A 10,890-nucleotide genomic window follows, 5' to 3' on the forward strand; every position below is an offset into this window, starting at 1 on the left:
CTCCATGGTGATTTTCACTTGCTTTAGGTTACTCACAGAAAAATTAAATTACACTTCAGCTACAAAAAGAACACCAGCAGGTACGACTGCTTAAGGGGCTTCTATGGTCCAGTATTAAAATACTTTTTTAAAATTTATTTTTCTTATCTTTTAGAGATAGGGTCTCTTCATCACCCAGGCTGGAGTGCAGTGGCATGATCATGGCTCACTGCAGCCTTGACCTCTTGGGCTCAAGTGACCCTCTCGCCTCAGCCTCGCAGGGAGCTAGAACTAGAGGTACACAACACCACGCCCAGCTAATTTTTTTATTTTTTGTAGAGACAGGGTCTCACTATATTGCCCAGGCTGGTAGCAAGCTCCTGGTCTCAAAGGATCCTCCCATCTTGGTCTCCAAGTTTTGGGATTACTTTTTTCACACAAAAAATAAATTATAATAAAGTTTCTAATTAATATTTGTAAAACAAGCCCAAAATTTACAGATTATGAAAGCAGTCAAAAGCTAAAATACTTTTTTCCCAAGTGTTAGGATTACAGGCTGAGCCACTGTACCTGGCTGGGTAAATTCTTTATATACACTGATATACCTATATTTATTTATTTTATCCTCCTACCGAAGCTCAAACAATTATCCCCATTTCACAAAAGAGAAAGCTGAGACTGAAAAACAAATCAGACCACAAAGTTAGTAAGTGGTAGTGCTTCAATTTCAACCTAGATCCATTCCACTCCTAGAAACCATTAGACCTTCAAGGAGCTACAATATGCCAGTTGTTTAAAACATTATTTATTTTAGTGTCAACAGAGGATCCCAAAGCCACACCAATAAAATTTTGAAATGCTGAGACTCACAAGAGACAAAGTAACTTGCCCCATGATACATAGGCAACAAAAGGCAGAGCTGGGGTATATAAAAAAGGCCTAACTTTGCTATCTCATGCCGTTTTAGCTTTCTTTTTTGGGGGGGGGCATTAGAGGTCTCACTGTCACCCAGGTTGAGGTCAGTGGCTCAGTCACACAGCTTCAAACTTCTGGTTCAAGCGATCCCCCCACCTTAGCCTCCTGAGCAGCTGGGACTACAGGTGTGTGCTACCACACCTGTCTAATATTTTGATTTTTTTTTTTTTTGTAGAGACAAGGTCTCACTGTGTTGCCTACGCTGGTATTTCTTCTTTCCTTCTTTTTGTAGAGATAGGGTCTTGATATATTGCCTAAGCTGGTCCTGAACTTCTGGGCTCAAGCAATCCTCTGTCTCAGTCTCACAAGTAGCTGGGACTAGAGGTGCATGCCACCACTCCTGGCCTACCGGTTTTTTTGTTTTTTTTTTTTGAGTTGGAGTCTCACTCTGTTGCCCAAGCTGGAGTGCTGTGGCACACTCATGGCCACCCCAGCATCAAGCTGCTGAGCTCTGGCAATCCTTCTACCTCAGCCTTCCAAGTAGCCAGAACTACAGGCCCGCACTACCATGCTCAGCTAATTTTTTTTTATTTATTATAGAGACAAGGTCTCATCAAGTTGCTTGGTCTGGTCTCGAACCCATGGGCTCAGGCAATCCACTTGCCTCGGCCTCCCAAAGTGCTGGAATTACAGCCTGAGCCACTGAGACCGGCCAGACCCGGCCTACTGTTTTTAATAGTCATTATCACACAAAAGCACTGAACATTTAATGTTTTCAATTTGAAATTTTAAAAACTATTAGGACAAGATTTTCAAACAGTGATGAAACTGGAGTAATAACCTCATAGTTACACAGTGTTTAAGAAAACTGAAATCTTATACTAGCTTTTGACTGCTTTCATAATCTGTAAATTTTGGGCTTGTTTTACAAATATTAATTAGAAACTTTATTGCAATTTATTTTTTGTGTGAAAAAAGTATTATCCTTCCCCCATACAAAATATAACTAATTGTAAAAAGCGATATTTCTCAGCCCAGAATCTAATATAACACTCTACATAATCAGAAGATACTAAAGCATTACCTATTTCCTGATTGATAATGGAGTAAGTCCAAGGTTGGACACCAAGAGTAAACATGGTATGAATTTCTATTTGGTCCTACTGGGACAAAGGTATGAAGGCCCCAACTTCTGTGATGTTACAGATAAGAAATAACTTAAGCTGGGTGTGGTGGTTCACACCTGTAATCCCAGCACTTTGGGAGGGCAAGGCGAGAGGACTGGGTTTGAGACCTGCCTGGGCAACATGGCGAGACCCAGCCTCTACAATAAATAAAATTATGCTGGGCGCAGTGGCTCAAGTCTGTAATCCCAGCACTGTGGGAGGCCAAGGTGAGGGGATTGCCTGAGCCTACAGGTTTGAGAACAGCCTGAGCAACTTGGTGAGACTTCAACTCTGCAATAAATCAAAAAATTAGCAGGGCATGGTAGCGAGTGTTCCAGCTACTTGGAAGGTTAAGACAGAAGGATCACCTGAGCCCAGCAGGTCGACTCTGGGGTGGCCGAGAGTCGACACTCCAACCTGGGCGACAGGCTGAGACTCCAACTCAAAAAAATAAATAAAATAAAATTAGCTGGGTATGGTGGTTCACACCTGTAGTTCCATCTACTTCGAAGGCTGAGGCAGAAGAATTGCCTGAGCCCAGCAGGTCAAGGCTGTGATGGCCGTGAGCGTCACTGCAATCCAGTCTATGCAATAGAGAGAGACTCTGACTCAAAAAAAAAAAAAAAAAAGAAAGAAAAACCAAGTCATCTTTAAGTTTGAACAAGCAACGCTATCTTCAGAACAGTTCTGTACAGTCAGTAACCATTTATATCTCTGTCCATTTAAACCTGTATTACCAAAGCTTCTACAGTCAATTAATCAACTAACCGTTTTACCTCTTTCGTCCTTCAGGGAATCTAGCATGTGCCACAGAAATGTGAATTAACCAAAAGAAAAGCTGTATGACCAGAAGGAAAGAACTAACAATACAGACTGAAGTCTAACTTTCATGTTTTAAGGAAGAAAACTAGAATATAAATTGGGCAGTAAACATAATCTGAAAAATGAAAGTAAAATTAACCCATCACATCCTAAACTATCACAGTAGTAACATACGGCTATTTTGTTTTTGTTTTGATTTTCCTGGAGACGAGGTCTCACTATATTTTTCAGGTTGGTCTCAAACTCCTGGGCTCAAGCAATCCTCCCACCTTGGCCTCCCAAAGTGCTGGGATTACAGGCATGAGCCACTGCACTCGGCCCATATTGCTATTTTGGAATTATATAATACACTATAATGTTCCCTGCATGATATCAGAGTCTAAAGTAAAATGACAAAGTAAAAATGTATACACCAAAGGAAGATGACAATAGAAACACCTTATTTACGCAACACACATATGTGTAGGTCCACAAATTCTTACTAAAACCCTTGGAGTCAGATGTTTCAGAACTCATAATTTTCAGATTTTAGAAGAATAAGATGGTGCATAGACCATTTATTAAGTCAAACCTCCCAGCAACTTCTGGAACAGCATTTCACAATCAACCACAAGATCATCTGTACAATTAAATGTATACACATTCACATCACAATGGGTAAAACAAGACTATAAATAGCTTCACTTTTGCCACCAAACTTAAGAAAAAACTTCAGTTTTCAGTATCTCAAAATTCTGAATAAAGGATCATAAATTGGTTTTCTCCTCCAAAGGCAAATTGATTCTTATCAGGGCTCGCAATTTTCTTTTTCAAGTTCAGAAATACCTCCAAAACAAAAACAAAACAAAACCCACTTAATAACCGGATTTTAGTAATTTTGCCAAAATACTTTGTAGTTGAGTAACTTGTCCCTTTAAACATTCACAGAAGCTACTATGAAATGTAAAAAATGTTTTGTCAAACAATTTCTGTTAGAAAAGAGGGGACTATTAAAGAGAATAAGTCAAACTGAACATCAGTTTCCAGATACCTCTCCTTAAATGTATGCAAGTATCTTAAACCAATATTTTGGCCAGACACAGTGGCTCATGCCTGAAATCCCAGCACTTTGGGAGGTGGAGGCAAAAGGACTGCCCACAGGTTCAAGACCAGCCTGGGCAACTTGGCTGAACTCATTTCTACAATAAATAAAAAATTTAGGCAAGGCTTGGTAGCTAAGCCTGTAATCCCAGCACTTTGGGAGGCCAAGGTGAGCCCATTGCCTGAGCCCAACGTTCAAGATCAGCCTGGGCAACTTGGCAAGACCTCATCGCTACAATAAAAATCAAAATATTAGCTGGGGGTGGTGGGTGGTAGTAAGAGCCTGGTAGTTCCAGCTACTTGGAAGGTTGAGGCATAAGGATCACCTGAGCCCAGCAAATCGATGCTGAAGTGGCCTTGAGTATGCCACTGCACTCCAGCATGAGTAACAGAGTGAGACTCCAACTAAAAAAAAAAATTTGAACACACATGCCCGTAGCTCCAGCTACTTTTGGAAGGCTTAAGTGGAAGGATCACCTGAGACTAGCAGGTCAAGGCTGTGGTCTCCATGAGCATGCCACTGCACTCCAGTCTGAGTGACAGAGTGAGACTTCAATTCAAAAAAAATAAAATAAAATGAACCAATATTTTACTAAGGAAATAATTTTTCTATAAGGCCCTGTACATTGTTTTATACATAGCAGTTGTACAATGGGTCACTTAAAAAATCTACCACAAAGATAATTCATACTCATTATAATAAATCGGGACACTAACACAAGTATATTTTTAAAATCTCTTAAATGGACCAGGCGCAGTGACTCAAGCCTGTAATCCCAGGACTTTGGGAGGTCAAGGCGAGAGGATTGCCTGAGCCCAGAGGTTTGAGACCAGCATGGGTAACTTGGTGAGACCTTGTCTCTATGATAAAGCAAAATATTAGCCAGGCGTGATAGTGCGTGCAGTAGTTGCGGCTACTTGGAAGGCTGAGGCAGAAGGATTGCCGGAGCCCAGCAGGGCGACGCTGGGGTGGCTGAGAGAGTGCCACTGTACTCCAGCCTGGGCAACAGAGTAAGACTCTGACTCAAAAAAATATATGTATCTTAAATGTATCATCTAAAGATAACCAGAATAAACATTCTGGCATGCTAGTGCACACATGCATACACACACACCATTTTAAAAGGGAGCAAAAACTTAACCTGCTTCTTAATGGGTTACCTTTATATTCCACCAATAAAAAGAAAACAGTCAGGCAAACCCCTTGGGCCCCTTCCTGATGTGGAAGCTCTTCTGTCCTCTCAATAAATCCTGCTTTAAAAAAAAAAAAACAGTCCTGCTTAACTCTTAGCATTGGTGTGAGAATCAAATAAAGCAATGTGGAAGTTTTTTGAAAACTGTAAAGTTTATAAAGAATCTGGAAGTTGACCAGTGGAAAGAGATGAATAAAAACGATGGTAAGTTTAAATCTTTAGTCTAGTGTTAGTTCTTAGTCTGAACTAGTTCTTAATTCCTGGTGCATATGAAAATCATCTGGGGAGCTTCTAGTAAATACATACGGATGCCTAGGCTCCCAACAAAACCAATGAAAATTTCTGGAGTGTGTGGGGGAGAGGGGGGAGGGGAGTGATAAGAGCCTGGAATTTGTATTTTTAAAATCTCAAAGCACTCTAATGCAGAGTACAGACTATGAACCACTAAGATGACTTAGTGTATCTACAGAGAAGAATATAGGAGGACGGTTCTTACTTTCAGATTCTCCAGACTAGAGAAAATTTAAATTCTATCTACCTTTAACAAACTACCATATATGGTATAAATCTACTTTGGTTGTTGAAAAGGGGAGAAAATGCTCCCTGCAAGTACTTGCACATATACCTACACCTTAGATCAAAAAATTCTACCAATGATAAATTCAGGGTGATGGGATATGGGCAATCTTTTCTTTTTTGTACTTTTCTAGAATAAAAAATAAAAATAAAATAAAAACATGCTGGGCGCAGTGGCTCACGCCTATAATCCCAGCACTTTGGGAGGCTGAGGTGAGAGAACTGCCTGAGCCCATGGGTTCGAGACCAGCCTGGGCAACTTGGCGAGACGTTATCTCTACAATAAGTCAAAAAATTAGCTGGGCATGGTAGCGTGCACCTGTGGTTCCAGCTACTTGGAAGGCTGAGGCGGAAGGAAGACCTGAGCCCAGCAGGTCGAGGCTGCAGTAGCCGTGATATGCCACTGCACTCCAGCCTGAGTAAGAGTGAGACTACAGCTCAAAAAAAAAAAAAAAAATTTCACATTTATAATCTGGAAAACAGCACTGTGAAGCGATAATTGCAAACTACTATACCAGTGTACTAGCTAGGGCTGCCAAGTAAGACTAATCAGGCTGTGAAGTTTAGAATGTAAACAGTTAATTCCTGAAACTGCAAGACACTGAGACTTTTATTGTACTATGTCAAGAGAATAGTTGATTAAATATATAATAAATTCCATCCTTAGACACTGACATTGTTCAACCTCTTCATTAAAGTCTTTTCTGAAAACCACCAACTAATTTTTTTTTGGTCTAAAGCCTGCACAATTAGCACTTTATTTTTCATGTATTCAAGAGAAAGGAGATAAAACCTTAATTCTTCTGCATTTACTTCAATATACCTAGAAGATGACTGACTCAGAAGAAGCATATTGTCTTAAAATGCTAGAAAATTTTACCTAGCTTCCCATCAGGATCCTTGCGGCACACCATATTATTAGGATAAAACAGCTAAAAAAGGTAAAAAGTGCTTTGGTACTAAACACAATCCACCATATACAACTGCTAAGACAAATGCAGGTCTTACAAGCTGAGACAAACCAGCATATGTAACCTCTAAGGCTGAACAATACTCCAGCAAAGGTCAGAAGGCTTCCCAACACGGCAACACTTTATTAAGGAATACAAGGGCAATACAGTGCTTCAGATGCTCGAATAGTATAAGGAGAAGCCACTAGTGCTCTTGAGAGAAGTACCTTAAAAAGACAGTAAAGACTATTAATCCCTGATGAACGTGCATCTTACAAAGAAATATGCAATCAAGATAGGTACCAAAAGAGATGTCTAAAAGCTGTTGTTAAGAAAACCAAGAGATGGCCCTCAGTATTCATTCACCAAACATTTTTTGACCACTTATTACACACCACGCTCTATGACAGGCATTACAGGGACAGAAGCAAATAAAAGAACATACCTTAACCTTCTCAAAGCTCGCAGCCCAGAAGGCACCCAAAAAATATTTGACAATTCTATGCCCAAAGTCTCCTCAATGGCACAGATCTGATTAAAGTGTCCCTTAGCATCTGAACACATTTCAGTTGAAAAAAGGCAAGTACAGTACACTAGGATACTGCATTACATTAAATGTGTTTTATGTGGTTGATTACTATATTATCCTATTGATTGACATACATTTTAGAAATCTTTACAGAGTAAACATGGAATTAAAGATAAATATATAGTCCATTGTATTTTCCAGAAAAACAAAATCAGACATCAGATGTTTGGTCAAAACTATAACCCCAAGTTAAACTTGATTTTACAGGAGGAAAAATTATATTTTACATAGCATTTAGAATCTTTTTTAAAGCCAGTAAAGACTGCAAATTAATCACAATATCAGTAAGTAATGCATTATATATAATTCTGAATAGTGTACTGAATAACCACATAACTTTTGCTAAGTTTACAGGTGACTTTAAGAGTTAAAAATCTAAAAGAAAATGACATGCCATTGTCAGGTGAACCCAAACAATTTAAATGTATAATCTCTACAAGCTAATGAGCAGTTAGAGCTATCTTTCTTCATTAATCTCAATTGGTGAAGCTTTATTCTAAGTTACTTATTTAAAAGTCCATAGCAAAGAGTGTAAAAAGACTCAGGAGAACTAATCTAAGATACAAACTGTTCCACTATATTAACTACAGGCAAACAGATTTTATACATATGTCGATTATAAATATCAAAACCCACTTTAACATTACTAACATTTATTACTGCATTTTAAAAACATTCTACAATAAACCTAAGAATGTAGGTTCCGTTTCCTCAATCTGTCTAAATGCAATCATTTCAAAATACAAAATTTCTAAAAGGAATAGTTACCTTTCCGGTTATCATATAAGAGAATGAGCTCAATGTTTCACCTAAGTAATTTTTCCAGATCCATGAAGCTTCTCTTAATTTCTTAACATCATGTAACCTTTAGTTGGTACCTTAAGATTATTATAAGTGATTTCTTTTCCTGACAAGCTGTCATATGTCATCGGGCTGATGTCTACATACAGCCTCTAAGTATCCCATTCTTTGCGCTTTTCCTTTTCTAACATTCTGTGCTAAGGAATAACTATATTGACTAAGAGCCTATGACCTTTCCCATTCCTTTCTCAGATACCTATTTTAGATAAATAGAAACCATTTTCTTCTTAGTTCTGGTTTTATATGATTGCTATATTTTAGAATTAAAAGAGCCTTACAAACTAGCAAAATTTCCAACTTTATAAAAGAGGAAACAGACTCAGTGATGGAAAAGTGGCATGACTGTGATGAAATTCTTTTCAAGGTAGACACCAATAAGTAGCATAAGACCTGGCAAAAAGAACTTATTGCAGCAATTCAGCACTAGACTGAAACACTGAAATAATATTAAAACAAGATTTAATGTGTTATATCCTTGGTTTTAAAAAATCTATTAAATCACTGGTATTTGAATAAGTTTCCTTATAAAAATTTAATTTCTAAAAATTATTCTTTAAGCTTAATTTAAAATAATCTTATCAAACAGGTATGGTGGCTCACGCCTGTAATCCCAGCACTTTGAGAGGTGGAGGTGAGAGAATTGCCTGAGCCCAGGAGTTTGAGACCAGCCTAGGCAACTTGGTGAGAAGTTGTCTCTACAATAAATAAAAAACTTAGCTGGGCATGGTGGTACATGCCTGTAGTTCCAGCTTCTTGGAAGGCTGAGGTGGAAGGATTACCTGAGCCCAGCAGGCAGATGCTGCAGTGGCAGATGTGCTACTGCACTCTAGCCTGGGTGACAGAGTGAGATTCCTACTCAAAACAAAAAAAGGGCCGGGCACACTAAAGCCTGTAATCCCAGCACTTTGGGAGGCCGAGGCAAGAAAATTGCCTGAGCCCATGGGTTTGAGACCAGCCTGGGAAACATGGTGAGCCCTCATCTCTACAATAAAATTAAAAAATTAGCCAGGCATGGTACTGTGTGCCTGTAGTTCTGGCTACTTGGAAGGCTGACGTGGAAGGTTCGCTGAAGCCCAGCAGGTCAACACTGAGGTGGCCATGAGCATGCCACTGCATTTCAGAGAAAATAAAAAGGAAAAGTGTAGATAAGTACTAGACTTCACACATGTCTATCCTCCACCAATGTCCTTATAGGAGGGAGAAGTGTTCAATTACTTAAATAAGGATTTCACTCACCAGACGTTTTTAAAAATACCTACATCTCATTTATATTGCAAAATGTTCATTTAAAATCACTTTTAGCCATTCAGTAAATCATCATATCCTGAACATAAATGCTGGCCTCGTTTAAAAGTTACAAAATAAACATCTTTAACATCCCTATAACATAAAACTTTTTTAAAGCTAATTAATCATGGATTTTTCCCCCTACCTTGTTAGTATGATTGGTGAGGTCTTTTTGAATTTCATTGAAAATTTGAATGTATAATGGCATAAACGCAATTAAGTTCACCAAGTCACACAAAGTACAAAACATAAATGTTACAGAATTTTAATAAACTAGAGAAGACAGCAAGGAGCCAAGGTGAAAGATTTGGTAGGAATTCCATCAATACTCTGCCAATTGTGGGGCAAGGTAGATGTGCATTAACTGTATTTTATTCTTCAGGTCTTCACACTATAAAGAATCATGATACAACTCAACTTGGTCATTTTTTCAGAAGCCATAAGGAACTGTTCTCACTTCTGGTCAGCTTCAGCCAAATCTTAAGGGCTACAAGTCACCCAGAGCCTGGTAACAGTAACTTTTCTTCCTTGACCCAAGAAGGCAGAGTGCCAGAGGGAAATAGCAAAGAGTAGCACCATATCAACAGGGCAAGTGGCACAAGAGCAGAGGCAAGTTATATAACCAAAATATATTTTAAAATATGTTCATAACTCGTAACAACCTTTGCCTTTGGTTGGTTTCTTGTTTGGAGTATCAGTTGAAACAGTTAATTCAATATTATCAGGATCGCCTCCTTCCTCTTCAATAGCCTACATTAGAAAGAGAAGTTAATATGCTACACAATCTATCTAAACTTATTTTATAAAAATGAAATGAAAAAAATTAGCAAACCTAAAGCCTCAAGACACTGGCATTGCCAGTGATTTCGTAAACCGACTTCAAAAGCGAGCAATTAAACTACATGAAAAGAGTGAAACTTTCAGTGGGAAAAAAAACCCATTAGGTATCAAAATCTCATGGTATTTTAAATTCTATCGAGTCGAGATAATTAAATGTCACATCATACTGGACAAAAGTTCAAATATGTTCTATTGCTGATAAAGTTGCTAGCTAAGTAAATAACTACAGAGCTTTCCTAATTTCTGTAACGCAAACTTACTGCACCTCCACTACAATTCCAACACTCACTCAAACCAGAAAGGCTAACCAGGGATGAAAAAGCAGATTATTGCGCGGATGCAAAAACCAAAAGCCCAGTGGAAAACAAAACCCCTGTCTCGCCCACCCATCGACTCCCACTACCAATTCCACCCCCAAGACTGGGAGGAAACTGTTGGGCACAATTAAACGGTAACTTCGCAAAAGTCACCCAAGTAACCATTCCCTCCGAGGCCGAGAAATGCACGCGCTCACCATGGCTAAAGGCGAGGGCCCGAGCGCCTCCCCTGTCTCCACGATCGCCCTGGGGAGGCCGCGCCGGGCGTCCGCCACCCTCGCAGCCCGGCGGGGACGTCCCGGGGGAGGCGGGGGC

At 39.2% G+C, this 10,890-nt stretch overlaps 1 protein-coding gene across 2 annotated transcripts in view; it reads right to left on the bottom strand.

Annotated features, from left to right (window-relative positions):
* Positions 1 to 10,345, bottom strand: part of SLTM (SAFB like transcription modulator) — a 51,694-nt gene extending 41,349 nt beyond the window's left edge. For both annotated transcript variants that reach the window (XM_008061471.2, XM_008061470.2), the window contains exon 1: positions 10,081 to 10,345. The gene's annotated coding sequence lies outside the window, so the exon portion shown is untranslated. The remainder of the gene's footprint in view (positions 1 to 10,080) is intronic.
* Between the last annotated feature and the right edge of the window lie 545 nt (positions 10,346 to 10,890).

The sequence above is a fragment of the Carlito syrichta genome, unplaced genomic scaffold (assembly GCF_000164805.1).
Source record: "Carlito syrichta isolate Samal-C Ts95f unplaced genomic scaffold, Tarsius_syrichta-2.0.1 Scaffold305279, whole genome shotgun sequence".
Lineage (NCBI taxonomy): Eukaryota > Metazoa > Chordata > Mammalia > Primates > Tarsiidae > Carlito > Carlito syrichta.